The following is a 15,390-nucleotide window of genomic DNA, read 5'->3' on the forward strand; positions in this document are numbered from 1 at the left end:
TAGCTCTATCTAGCTTTTTGTTGCATCTTGGTGTGTTTGGTGGTGGTGTTACTAAATCCTCGAGATGTTCTACTTGTAAAGATTCTGATTATGTTTATTATTTGATTTATGCAACTGATATTCAAGATGGCCACCACGACCACTGGTTGTCTTGGATATTTAATTACTGCACTGACATGTAGAAATCAAACACAGTTTACTGTATATGTAATTACATTATATTACATGACATAATAATTTTTATAAAGTTACATTTATAGGATATTAAACAAGCTCCCATTTCGTATCATGTTTATGTCCCATGTGAACTAATTTACATCTGTCAGAAGCTTTAGTGATAAACATGATATTAGCTAGCATATATAGTGTAATCAAAGTATGTGATATTTTTCAGATCACATACTTTAAAATTTGTTAACTTTGCAAATCAGATGTAAATTAATGAGGTCACAGCACTACGTTTATTGACATTTGAGCAAATGTGCTACGTTGACACTCCATTTATAGTCATCATTCAAAAACATTTCAATAGCAACCTTACACTGAAAGCTGTCCAGCGTTCAAAAAACAAAAACAAAAAGCATTAAGCACTAGTTTATATTTATGTAAGGATAACCAAAATGACATCATTGAATTTTAACGGCACTGAACATTCAAAAAGACACCACATTACACATTCTTACGTTATTTGAATATCTTGTAATGGTGAACTAGAATTAAAGTTGCTTGTACAGTTTACAAACACATGTATTAAGCTTGAGATTATTTGATAAAGATATTATTACCCTCGTGTGTTTCAGTATCGTCAATATCATATTAGGAATAAATATAATGTATTATGCATGCCAGAGACTCGCATAATACAATTTTTTTTCCTAATATATGATATTGATGATACCGAAAAACACTGGTAATAACCTCTATATATTACATAACATATCAGTTAATATGTAAAGTTACAGTATATTTTATAGGTTAATAATTTCTAAGTAAATTTAAGCTGTATTCTTTCTCTGTTGAATTGATGCTCTAATGAAAAAGAAGTAAGCAGTTAACAGTGTGTTCTGTCCTCATTAGCAGTAATGTTATTGTCTCATCATCTTCATCTCGTTAACAGTAATGTTACTGTAATTATCTTCATCTCATTAACAGTAATGTTACTGTCTAATCATCTTCATCTCGTTAACAGTAATGTTACTGTCTAATCATCTTCATCTCGTTGACAGTAATTTTACTGTCTAATGATCTTATCTCGTTAACAGTAATGTTACTGTCTAATGATCTTCATCTCGTTAACAGTAATGTTACTGTCTAATCATCTTCATCTCGTTAACAGTAATATTACTGTCTAATCATCTTCATCTCGTTGACTAATATTACTGTCTAATCATCTCGTTGACAGTAATGTTACTGTCTCATCATCTTCATATCATTGACAGTAATGTTACTGTCTAATCATCTTCATCTCGTTGACAGTAATGTTACTGTCTCATCTTCATGTTGTTGACAGTAATGTTACTGTAATTATCTTCATATCGTTAACAGTAATGTTACTGTAATCTTCATGTCGTTGACAGTAATGTTACTGTAATTATCTTCATATCATTAACAGTAATGTTACTGTAATCATCTTCATGTCGTTGACAGTAATGTTACTGTCTAATGATCTTCATGTCGTTGACAGTAATGTTACTGTAATCATCTTCATCTTGTTAACAGTAATATTACTGTCTAATGATCTTCATCTCGTTGACAGTAATGTTACTGTCTAATCATCTTCATGTCGTTAACAGTAATGTTACTGTCTCATCATCTTCATCTCGTTGACAGTAATATTACTAATGATCTTCATCTCATTAACAGTAATGTTATTAATCATCTTCATCTCGTTGACAGTAATGTTACTGTCTAATCATCTTAATGTCGTTAACAGTAATGTTAGTCTCATCATCTTCATCTCGTTGACAGTAATATTACTGTCTAATATATTACTGTCTAATGATCTTCAACTCATTAACAGTAATGTTACTGTCTAATGATCTTCATCTCGTTGACAGTAATGTTACTGTCTAATGATCTTCATCTCGTTGACAGTAATGTTACTGTCTAATGATCTTCATCTCGTTGACAGTAATGTTACTGTCTAATGATCTTCATCTCGTTGACAGTAATGTTACTGTCTAATGATCTTCATCTCGTTGACAGTAATGTTACTGTCTAATGATCTTCATCTCGTTAACCGTAATATTACTGTCTAATCATCTTCATCTCGTTAACAGTAATGTTACTGTCTAATCATCAGTTATCTCCCTTCATCTGTACATTATTGGTAATAAAGTCTGACCGACCGGTGTTGTGGTTAAGCCATCGGACATAAGGCTGGTAGGTACAGGGTTTGCAGCCGGGTACCAGCCTCGGTGGTGTCGTGGTTAAGCCATCAGACATAAGACTGGTAGGTGCAGGGTTTGCAGCCTGGTACTGGCCTCGGTGGTGTTGTGGTTAAGCCATCGGACATAAGGCTGGCAGGTACAGGATTCGTAGCTCGGTACCGACTCCCACCCAGAGCGAGTTTTAATGACTCAATGGGTAGGACCACTACATCCTCTTCTGTCTCACTAACCACTGACAACTAACTCACTGTCCTGGACAGACTGCCCAGATAGCTGAGGTGTGTGCCCAGGACAGCATGCTTGAACCTTAATTGGATATAAGCACGAAAATAACTTCAAATGAAATGAGTCTAATTATCCTCATAGCAGGTACTTTTTATTGTGCTCTTTCAGTTACCTCCCCTCAACATGATATTTTGGGTACAAGTAATTTAAAGTTGTTTTCCTCACTCATTTTATAACGAACTTGTTAGTCCCTGACCGTCCAACGGAGGGGACTATGTCACATAGTTTTCCAGATGGTTTTATAACCAACTTGTTAGTCCTTGACCGTCCAACGGAGGGGACTATGTCACATATAGTTTTCCAGATGGTTTTATAACCAGCTTGTTAGTACCTGACCGTCCAACGGAGGGGACTATGTCACATATAGTTTTATAACCAATTTGTTAGTCCCTGACCGTCCAACCGGAAGGGACTATGTCATATAGTTTTCCAGATGGTTTTATAACCAACTTGTTAGTTCCTGACCGTCCAACGGAGGGGACTATGTCACATAGTTTTCCAGATGGTTTTATAACCAGCTTGTTAGTCCCTGACTGTCCAACGGAGGTGACTATGTCACATATAGTTTTCCAGATGGTTTTATAACCAACTTGTTAGTCCCTGACCGTCCAACGGAGGGGACTATGTCACATAGTTTTCCAGATGGTTTTATAACCAGCTTGTTAGTCCCTGACCGTCCAACGGAGGTGACTATGTCACATATAGTTTTCCAGATGGTTTTATAACTAACTTGTTAGTCCCTGACCGTCCAACGGAGGGGACTATGTCACATATAGTTTTATAACCAATTTGTTAGTCCCTGACCGTCCAACCGGAAGGGACTATGTCACATAGTTTTCCAGATGGTTTTATAACCAACTTGTTAGTCCCAGACCGTCCAATGGAGGTGACTATGTCACATAGTTTTTCAGATGGTTTTATAACCAACTTGTTAGTCCCTCACCGTCCAACGGAGGTGACTATGTCACATATAGTTTTCCAGATGGTTTTATAAACAACTTGTTAGTCCCTGACCGTCCAACGAAGGTGACTATGTCACATATAGTTTTCCAGATGGTTTTATAAACAACTTGTTAGTCCCTGACCGTCCAACGGAGGGGACTATGTCACATATAGTTTTCCAGATGGTTTTATAACCAACTTGTTAGTCCCTGACAGTCCAACGGAGGGAACTATGTCACATATAGTTTTTCAGATGGTTTTATAACCAACTTGTTAGTCCCTGACAGTCCAACGGAGGGGACTATGTCACATATAGTTTTCCAGATGGTTTTATAACCAGCTTGTTAGTCCCTGACCGTCCAACGGAGGGGACTATGACTATGTCACATATAGTTTTCCAGATGGTTTTATAACTAACTTGTTAGTCCCTGACCGTCCAACGGAGGGGACTATGTCACATATAGTTTTATAACCAATTTGTTAGTCCCTGACCGTCCAACCGGAAGGGACTATGTCACATAGTTTTCCAGATGGTTTTATAACCAACTTGTTAGTCCCAGACCGTCCAATGGAGGTGACTATGTCACATAGTTTTTCAGATGGTTTTATAACCAACTTGTTAGTCCCTCACCGTCCAACGGAGGTGACTATGTCACATATAGTTTTCCAGATGGTTTTATAAACAACTTGTTAGTCCCTGACCGTCCAACGAAGGTGACTATGTCACATATAGTTTTCCAGATGGTTTTATAAACAACTTGTTAGTCCCTGACCGTCCAACGGAGGGGACTATGTCACATATAGTTTTCCAGATGGTTTTATAACCAACTTGTTAGTCCCTGACAGTCCAACGGAGGGAACTATGTCACATATAGTTTTTCAGATGGTTTTATAACCAACTTGTTAGTCCCTGACAGTCCAACGGAGGGGACTATGTCACATATAGTTTTCCAGATGGTTTTATAACCAGCTTGTTAGTCCCTGACCGTCCAACGGAGGGGACTATGTCACATATAGTTTTCCAGATGGTTTTATAACCAACTTGTTAGTCCCTGACCGTCCAACGGAGGGGACTATGTCACATATAGTTTTCCAGATGGTTTTCACATGTTTTAGCAGTACTCCTAGAATGCTTGTTTGATCTAAAGCTATTCTCAAAGTGTTTTGATTTATTTTATTCTTTAAATATGATAACATTGAAAAAAAGGAAGAAAGGTATTATGATTGAAGGAAAAGTGAATTGGAGTAATTTTATGGGGGATGGATTGATCACTTTTGTGAAATGAGGGTAGTGGAAACTGCAGTGTTATGACTAAGATAATGGAAGTACTAACAGCAAGCAGTCCCTGCTAGTGGTTCAACAGTGTGTATTCTGAGAAGGGGCGTTAACAGAAAATATGTATTTTCAAGAAAACATTTGATGGGCAAAGCGATAATCTAGAAACACACATTACCCTTGACCTTCGTGCACTGGGATTTGGTCAGCTAACAGCAAATAATAGGTTAACCTAATCGGTTTTAAAATACTGATGTCGCTGGGCAATGTTTCAAATTCTCAGGTAACCGGAAGTCTGTCCGCTTGATTTTTACTAGATAACCAATTGTTTGGTTATGTGAAATGTTTGTGTAACCAGGGAGTAACATAATCGTAACACGGTTACTACTGGTCTGTACTACTCTGATATTCCAAATGTTTTTCAGACAAATTAAATTAAAAATGATAATCAGATATAGTATTTTTTAAGTGTCCAAACACAGTCTGGTATTTAAAAAAAAGAAGTTTGAAATTCTTATTTTTAAAATGTAGCAGTTGACAATTTGTGTAAGACACATGCAAACAGAACAACAGTTCAGTGAGATACATTGTCTCATCTGTAAAACACTGGGCACAATTTCACAAATACCATAAGCCTAATGTTGCACGTAAACATAAATCTATGACTAAACCATAATTCTTACTATTAACCGAAAAATATAGTCTGAAGTACACATATTTCATTTTTCTTTTTCTTTAAAATACTCCATCTTCCATAATAATGTAATGTTTTGCACGAAATAGTTTGTTTTGTTTAACGACACCACTAGAGCACATTGATTTATGAATCATCAGCTATTGGATGTCAGACATTTGGTTAATTCGATATATAGTCTAAGAAAGGAAACCCGCAACATTTTTCCATTAGTAGCAAGGAATATTTTATATGCACCATCCCATAGACAGGATAGCACATTTCACAGCCTTTGATATACCAGTCGTGGTGCACTGGCTGGAGCGAGAAATATCCCAATGGGCCCACCGACAGGGATTGATCCCAGACCAACTGCACATCAAGCGAGCACTTTACCACTGGGCTATGTCCCACCCCCTGCATGAAATAGATGCCAGTGTTGAAACAAATATATGACAGGTATAACTGCTTGTCACATGTTGAAACACATATATGACAGGTATAACTGCTTGTCACAGACTGCATCATTTTACAATGTCTTGTGAATGGGGCCCAGTGTTGAAACACATATATGACAGGTATAACTGCTTGTCACAGACTGCATCATTTTACAATGTCTTGTGAATGGGGTCCAGAGTTGAAACACATATATGACAGGTATAACTGCTTGTCACAGACTGCATCATTTTACAATGTCTTGTGAATGGGGTCCAGAGTTGAAACACACTTATGACAGGTATAACTGCTTGTCACAGACTGCATCATTTTACAATGTCTTGTGAATGGGGTCCAGTGTTGAAACACATATATGACAGGTATAACTGCTTGTCACAGACTGCATCATTTTACAGTGTTGAAACACATATATGACAGGTATAACTGCTTGTCACAGACTGCATCATTTTACAATGTCTTGTGAATGGGGTCCAGAGTTGAAACACACTTATGACAGGTATAACTGCTTGTCACAGACATCATTTTACAATGTCTTGTGAATGGGGCCCACAGTTGTTAAGTCTGTCACATCCTGGCAAAGCACAAGTTCAGTTTTTGTTCTACCTCTTGCATTTACATGATGACATTGCATTGGTTCCATGATATAACTGCTGGGCTCCAAGTTAATAAGATTTAAATTGCTATAGGTCGGGAGCATTACAAAACAACCTTTCAGTCATGTTTATTTGCTGCAAAAGTTACATTTTAAAACATTGCTGTATGAAAATTCTAAATTGCTGTCGGTGGGCCAATCCGCCCATGGCAATTTGCGTTTAATTGCCGTGGGAGACAGAGTTCGAGCCCTGTAACTGCCGGTTGTTAGAATTGTTTTCTGTTGGTCACAAAGGTAGTTAAGCTGATATAAGGTAGTTAAGCTGATATAAGGTAGTTAAGCTGATATAAGGTAGTTACGCTGATATATAAGGTAGTTAAGCTGATATAAGGTAGTTACGCTGATATATAAGGTAGTTAAGCTGATATTTAGTTTTGGAATTTTTGGACAGGATATTTTAAATTTTAAAGTGAAATGGTACAAAATTTAACTTGTTATGGGCATCAAAACGGAAGTAGTCAAGGCCAACTCAGTGTAATAATAACAATTGCATTGACTTACTTTGTTTATTATCTCAACATAAACACTGTCTTTAGTATGTGGAAATAAGGATATATATATATATATATGTATATACAGTCGAACCTCGTTAATCCGGATTCCGATTATCCGGAAACCCCACTTTCCGGACAGATGAGTGACAAAATCCCAAAGTTAGTCTTTATATGATGGCAAAGTATTTCGGTAACACTTTTGGTCATTACATCGGGAAGTCGACTATTGGCGACATTGTGAAAAATAAAGAAAAATGGTTAAACATTGCCGAAGATGAATCCGCACTGTCACGAGCCCGCCATGCCAGGAACCAGAAACTAGAAGAGGCAATGGACCTATGGCTGAGCGATATGTCTGGTAGAAATGCAGCAATCAACAATCAAATGTTGCTTGAGAAAGCAAAAGAACTAGGTGGGCGGTTGTCATGGTTCAAGTCCCGACACAACGTCACCAAACGTGTGTACGAGGGGGAAGCAGCAAGTCCCGACACAGCGTCACCAAACGTGTGTACGAGGGGGAAGCAGCAAGTGCCGACACAGCGTCACCAAACGTGTGTACGAGGGGGAAGCAGCAAGTCCCGACACAGCGTCACCAAAAGTGTGTGAGAGGGGGAAGCAGCAAGTGCCGACACAGCGTCACCAAACGTGTGTACGAGGGGGAAGCAGCAAGTGCCGACACAGCGTCACCAAACGTGTGTACGAGGGGGAAGCAGCAAGTCCCGACACAGCGTCACCAAACGTGTGTACGAGGGGGAAGCAGCAAGTGCCGACACAACGTCACCAAACGTGTGTACGAGGGGGAAGCAGCAAGTGCCGACACAACGTCACCAAACGTGTGTACGAGGGGGAAGCAGCAAGTGCCGACACAACGTCACCAAACGTGTGTACGAGGGGGAAGCAGCAAGTGCCGACACAACGTCACCAAACGTGTGTACGAGGGGGAAGCAGCAAGTGCCGACACAACGTCACCAAACGTGTGTACGAGGGGGAAGCAGCAAGTGCCGACACAACGTCACCAAACGTGTGTACGAGGGGGAAGCAGCAAGTGCCGACACAACGTCACCAAACGTGTGTACGAGGGGGAAGCAGCAAGTGCCGACACAACGTCACCAAACGTGTGTACGAGGGGGAAGCAGCAAGTGCCGACACAACGTCACCAAACGTGTGTACGAGGGGGAAGCAGCAAGTGCCGACACAACGTCACCAAACGTGTGTACGAGGGGGAAGCAGCAAGTGCCGACACAACGTCACCAAACGTGTGTACGAGGGGGAAGCAGCAAGTGCCGACACAACGTCACCAAACGTGTGTACGAGGGGGAAGCAGCAAGTGCCGACAACACTGCAGTAATTAGAGGCAGCGAAGAACTGAAGAAGGTGTTTAAGAACTACGAGTGGGAAGATATCTTCAATATGGATGAAACCAGACTGGTTTTTTAGCTGGGCCCAAATTACACCTTAGCATTAAAGCCAGTGAAAGGGTTAAACGGTCAAAGGAGAGAATAACAGTTGCATTGTGTGCAAATGCTACCGGGGAAATAAAAATTAAGCCATGATTCAGTAGTCCGGAAATTCGTTTATCCGGTCAATTTGTGGGAAAACAATTCTGTCCGGATTAACGAGATTCAACTGTGTGTATATATATATATGTATGTGTGTGTGTGTATGTGTATGTGTATGTATATATATGTATGTATGTATGTATGTATATATATATATATATGAATTACATTAAAAAAAATAATAATAATAAAACTACTACCAACAGTTCAGTTATTTAATAATGACATGTTTCGGCATATTGCCTTTTTCAAATTAACAATAAGATGACGTAACGTCATCCTGACGTCATTCTCATCATGACATTCTCATCATGACGTCATTGAGACAAACAGATTATTTGTTATTTTTTATACACTCATTTCCATTATTGTAATATTGTTTTATCAATTTGTACAGGATCTGCGTAGATACAACAGTAGTTTAAAAACAGCAGGTTAATGCATTGAAAAGTAGCCGTCAAAACAGACATTAGACCACTAACTGAACATATTGAAATTTTAAAGAACAATGTCACATTTTAAATAGAAAAAGGTAATAATAAGTGTATAAATGCATTTTATAGCAATTTTGTTAAATTACTATAAAGACAATATATATATATATATATATATATATATATATATATATATATATATATATATATATATATATACACACATATACACACACACATACATATAATGATATACAGTTGAACCTCGTTAATCCGGACAGAATTGTTTTCCCACAAATTGACCGGATAAACGAATTTCCGGACTACTGAATTATGGCTTAATTTTTATTTCCCCGGTAGCATTTGCATATATATATACATATATATATATATATATATATATATATATATATATATATATATATATATATATATATATATATATATTTTTATATATATATATATATTTTTTTTCTTTCTTTTATCTTTAGGTGTGTTTTTTCTGTTTTGTCTTGTTTAATTCTTTTCCACTGTAATGTCTGTATCACTTGATGTACCTGTCTTTAACTGCTGTCTACATTGTGCTTTCATTGAATGCAAGGAATGTGGGCTGGACGCGGGGGGGTCTGTTTTTTCAAGGAATGTTTTGTGCCTACAGTTATTACAACAGTTGGTCTGGAATATAGAAAACCTACTTTAGTCCAATGTCTGTTTTTACCAAATAACAGTATGCACTTTACTACAGACAGGACAGCACATTCCATGACCTATCATATACCAACTGTGGGCCACTGGTTGGGATGTTCTTACAGCTTGGTTTGCTGTAGCTACAGCGCTGTGATCTACACGAGAAACAATGCCGCACCGGCTCCACTAATAATATCGTGAAGCATAATGACATGTTGGTCCAAATGAGATGAGGCTATTTATCGAAGTCGGAAGTCATTAACGTTGCCTTGGATACATGGGAAATGTGAAGGAAAACATTTAGGGTACCAAAGCAAATGAGGGTATGCCATAGTCAATGGGGAGGGTCCAAGGTAGATAAGGATACAAAAAACCCATATATACACATAGTTTTCTGCTCAATCCATGCTTTTTAACAAAACAAACTAAAAACAGAAATAAACAAAATAAAGGAAGAAAGAAAAAAACAAAACAAAAACACCACCGCATCAATTAGGGGACTTTGGTCTGATCAGAGACTGATTATATATTTTGTTGTGCCTAATGGCTGAACTGTGTGTTTCTTTGATGGAGACAGGAGGCAGCAGACACCCAGTCCCGACAGTTCTGATAGACGTCCAACAGACAGCCACCATGTTTAAAATGTCTTCATTTGATCACACGTCAATAAGAGGATTTACTTCTAATCATCTTTCCTCAGTCTACAAGAATGCAACTAATTTTGTTTTCAGAGGGTCATTATTGTGGGGTTTTTTCTTAAATTACACAATTTAACCTTTTTAAAAAAAATTATTATGGCAGATGAGTGTTTTGTCTGTATGTAATACGGAGTTATTAAATAGTGTTTGCTGGTTGAACCGTGAAGACTAAAATAATGTCTCTTGATACTGTAAAAGAAAAAACAGATTTGTTCAGTTCTTGAAGGTGAAAAAAAGGATAAATCAATAATTCCTTTCTTGAAAGCTGATAGGTTATTAGCACTAAGTCTGAACAATTGATTCTCCCCATTGTTCACCAGCGTACCAGTGTCTGATCAATAATCCAACTTGTGTTTATGTGTTTCGCACATTTTCACACATTTACCAACATGAGAACAGCACATCAGGTCACTTTCACACATTTACCAACATGAGAACAGCACACCAGGTCACTCATCAGAGCTGATACGGGCAAACAATAAACAAGTCAACTCACTCACAAATATCGGTATAAACAGCAAATAGTTCATTTATAGATGCAGTATGAGCAACAATACTGTCAACTCATAGGCAGCAGTATAAATAATTTAGTCAAACCATAAGCATTTGTATAAACAAAAATGCAGTTAAATCATTGACATCAGTATATACAGTTGACATCAGTATATACAGTTGACATCAGTATATACAACTGACATCAGTATATACAATTGGCATCAGTATATACAATTGACATCAGTATATACAATTGACATCAGTATATACAGTTGACATCAGTATATACAGTTGACATCAGTATATACAATTGACATCAGTATATACAATTGGCATCAGTATATACAATTGACATCAGAATATACAATTGGCATCAGTATATACAATTGACATCAGTATATACAATTGGCATCAGTATATACAATTGACATCAGTATATACAATTGACATCAGTATATACAATTGACATCAGTACAAACAGTAGTCAAATGAAAAGCAGAGCTCAAACTGGAAAGATTTTTTTTTTTTAGTCTATTATATTAGCCACTGTAAAAAGAAAAAGAAAAAAAAAGAAGATCTACAAGTCATATGTAATTAGCCAATTGAAAATTAAAAAAAAAAAATTGCCAATTTAAACAATATTTTTGAAAGCCAACTACTAAATGATGTAACCACTTTGTATAAAAACGAGTAGTTTGCCAATTTAAACAATATTTTTGAAAGCCAACTACTAAATGATGTAACCACTTTGTATAAAAACGAGTAGTTTGCCAATTTAAACAATATTTTTGAAAGCCAACTACTAAATGATGTAACCACTTTGTATAAAAACGAGTAGTTTGCCAATTTAAACAATATTTTTGAAAGCCAACTACTAAATGATGTAACCACTTTGTATAAAAACGAGTAGTTTGCCAATTTAAACAATATTTTTGAAAGCCAACTACTAAATGATGTAACCACTTTGTATAAAAACGAGTAGTTTGCCAATTTAAACAATATTTTTGAAAGCCAACTACTAAATGATGTAACCACTTTGTATAAAAACGAGTAGTTTGCCAATTTAAACAATATTTTTGAAAGCCAACTACTAAATGATGTAACCACTTTGTATAAAAACGAGTAGTTTGCCAATTTAAACAATATTTTTGAAAGCCAACTACTAAATGATGTAACCACTTTGTATAAAAACGAGTAGTTTGCCAATTTAAACAATATTTTTGAAAGCCAACTACTAAATGATGTAACCACTTTGTATAAAAACGAGTAGTTTGCCAATTTAAACAATATTTTTGAAAGCCAACTACTAAATGATGTAACCACTTTGTATAAAAACGAGTAGTTTGCCAATTTAAACAATATTTTTGAAAGCCAACTACTAAATGATGTAACCACTTTGTATAAAAACGAGTAGTTTGCCAATTTAAACAATATTTTTGAAAGCCAACTACTAAATGATGTAACCACTTTGTATAAAAACGAGTAGTTTGCTCATTTGTTTATGGGCAGGGTGATACCTGCATAACCAGTGGTATAAATATACAGAACTTCACATAACCAGTGGTATAAATATACAGAACTTCACATAACCAGTGGTATAAATATACAGAACTTCACATACGTTGTTTTCACTTCCATTTATTACACAAGTTTATTTTGCACAAGAATATATACCATGTTCTTTCGCAAAATAAACGAGTGCAATAAATAGGAAATGAAAACAACGTATGTGAAGTTCTGTATTTATTACATACCTTCTTTTATGTTTTACAAAAACGTTTTTTAATTTTACTTCATAACAACACTTTGTTAAATCTATGATCAAAACTCCTTTCATGGATTTATTAACGTTAAGAACCATACTCTGCGGCAAACTTGTGTAATGTTTCAAATACGATGTGACATAATTTGTAAATCATATATGACGTCAGTAAATAAAAGACGCTAACTGCAGTAAAAAGAAACAGGGAATTCCCCATTTAAAAGTTCTGGACCCATATTCTTTTACACGTAAACGTAAATCTACGACTGAAGAGCTATTCACGAAACAACGAAAACGGAAGTTACGTGTAAAGTTGGACGTAAATATAAGAGTGCCTCCGGTTGCAACTAACGCTGCACGTAAGTTGTGTACATATAATAAATCAAGCACGATCGCCGTTATTTACTATTATTTACGGAAACTGGCAGCAATAACTGAAGCAATTTGCGATGGCGAACGCCCATGGATTGAACATACTTTTGTTGGTGACTGAACAGAAGTTTTTGACTCGGCCAATTTCTCCTGAGTTATCTTTTCCTTTTTAAGAAATGTCCTCAAGTTCGTACCAAAACTCGGATCCTCACCAATACCAAAATGCCATGGTTCACTGTTCGCGCTGTTATTGTCAGCAGACGACAAACAAAATTGTGTTTTGCGCATTTGTTATTTACCTGGTAGCCATTGTGTCATAGACGTAAATTTACACCTTTTTGTGAATATGGGTCCTGGTCCAGATCGCACATATGTGTGATACAAAATAAATTTATCACACGGTTTCAAAATGTCTTTATCACTATCATAAGATTGAATAGGTATGTAATAAACAGAGGTTATTACCAGAGTGGTTTTCGCTATCGTCAATATCATATATTAGGAATAAAAATTGTATGCGAGCCTCTGGCAAGCATAATACATTATTTTTATTTCTAATATATGATATTGACGATACCGAAATACACAAGGGTAATAATCTCTTTATCATATAAGCTCAAGCTTAATACAACATGTTTTTGTAAACTGTACACGCAACTTTAATTCCAGTCCGCCATTACTAGATATTCAAATGATGTAAGAATATGTGGCGCGGTGTATTTTTGAATGGAAATGACGTCAAACTCGAATGACGTCACTTTGGATGTCCTTACATCAAAATAAAGTTATGCCTAACATTTTTTGTTTTCTGAACGCTGGACAGCTTTCAGTGTCAAATTGCCATTGAAATGTTTTTATTTGATGACTATGAATGCATACGTCAATCATGAAGTGTCACCCAAGTACGTTTGCTTAAATGTCAATAAACCTAGTGCCGAGACCTCGACTAATTTACATCTAATTTGCAAAGTTATCAAATTCTTAAAGTATGTGATCTGAAAAATATCACATACTTTGATTGCATTGAAAATCATAGACATCAGTATAAACAGTAGTCAAAGCTTAGACATGAGTATGGACAACAATAGTCAAATCATAGACATCAATATAGACAGTAGTCAAAGCTTAGACATGAGTATGGACAACAATAGTCAAATCATAGACATCAATATAGACAGTAGTCAAAGCTTAGACATGAGTATAAACAGTAGTCAAATCGTAGACATCAATATAGACAGTAGTCAAAGCTTAGACATGAGTATAAACAATAGTCAAATCGTAGACATCAATATAGACAGTAGTCAAAGCTTAGACATGAGTATGGACAACAATAGTCAAATCATAGACATCAGTATAAACAGTAGTCAAAGCTTAGACATGAGTTTGGACAACAATAGTCAAATCGTAGACATCAATATAGACAGTAGTCAAAGCTTAGACATGAGTATGGACAACAATAGTCAAATCGTAGACATCAGTATAAACAGTAGTCAAAGCTTAGACATGAGTTTGGACAACAATAGTCAAATCGTAGACATCAATATAGACAGTAGTCAAAGCTTAGACATGAGTATGGACAACAATTGTCAAATCGTAGACATCAATATAGACAGTAGTCAAAGTTTAGACATGAGTATGGACAACAATAGTCAAATCGTAGACATCAATATAGACAGTAGTCAAAGCTTAGACATGAGTTTGGACAACAATAGTCAAATCGTAGACATCAATATAGACAGTAGTCAAAGCTTAGACATGAGTATGGACAACAATAGTCAAATCGTAGACATCAGTATAAACAGTAGTCAAAGCTTAGACATGAGTATGGACAATAGTCAAATCGTAGACATCAATATAGACAGTAGTCAAAGCTTAGACATGAGTATGGACAACAATAGTCAAATCATAGACATCAATATAGACAGTAGTCAAAGCTTAGACATGAGTATGGACAACAATAGTCAAATCATAGACATCAATATAGACAGTAGTCAAAGCTTAGACATGAGTATGGACAACAATAGTCAAATCGTAGACATCAATATAGACAGTAGTCAAAGCTTAGACATGAGTATGGACAACAATTGTCAAATCGTAGACATCAATATAGACAGTAGTCAAAGCTTAGACATGAGTATGGACAACAATTGTCAAATCGTAGACATCAATATAGACAGTAGTCAAAGCTTAGACATGAGTTTGGACAACAATAGTC

At 36.3% G+C, this 15,390-nt stretch overlaps 1 protein-coding gene across 2 annotated transcripts in view; it reads left to right on the top strand.

The window, feature by feature from the left end:
- The window catches only part of LOC121367365 (pre-rRNA 2'-O-ribose RNA methyltransferase FTSJ3-like), a 67,981-nt gene that overhangs the window by 38,183 nt on the left and 14,408 nt on the right, over positions 1–15,390 (top strand). The window lies entirely within an intron of this gene.

This window comes from Gigantopelta aegis, chromosome 3 (genome assembly GCF_016097555.1).
Source record: "Gigantopelta aegis isolate Gae_Host chromosome 3, Gae_host_genome, whole genome shotgun sequence".
Lineage (NCBI taxonomy): Eukaryota > Metazoa > Mollusca > Gastropoda > Neomphalida > Peltospiridae > Gigantopelta > Gigantopelta aegis.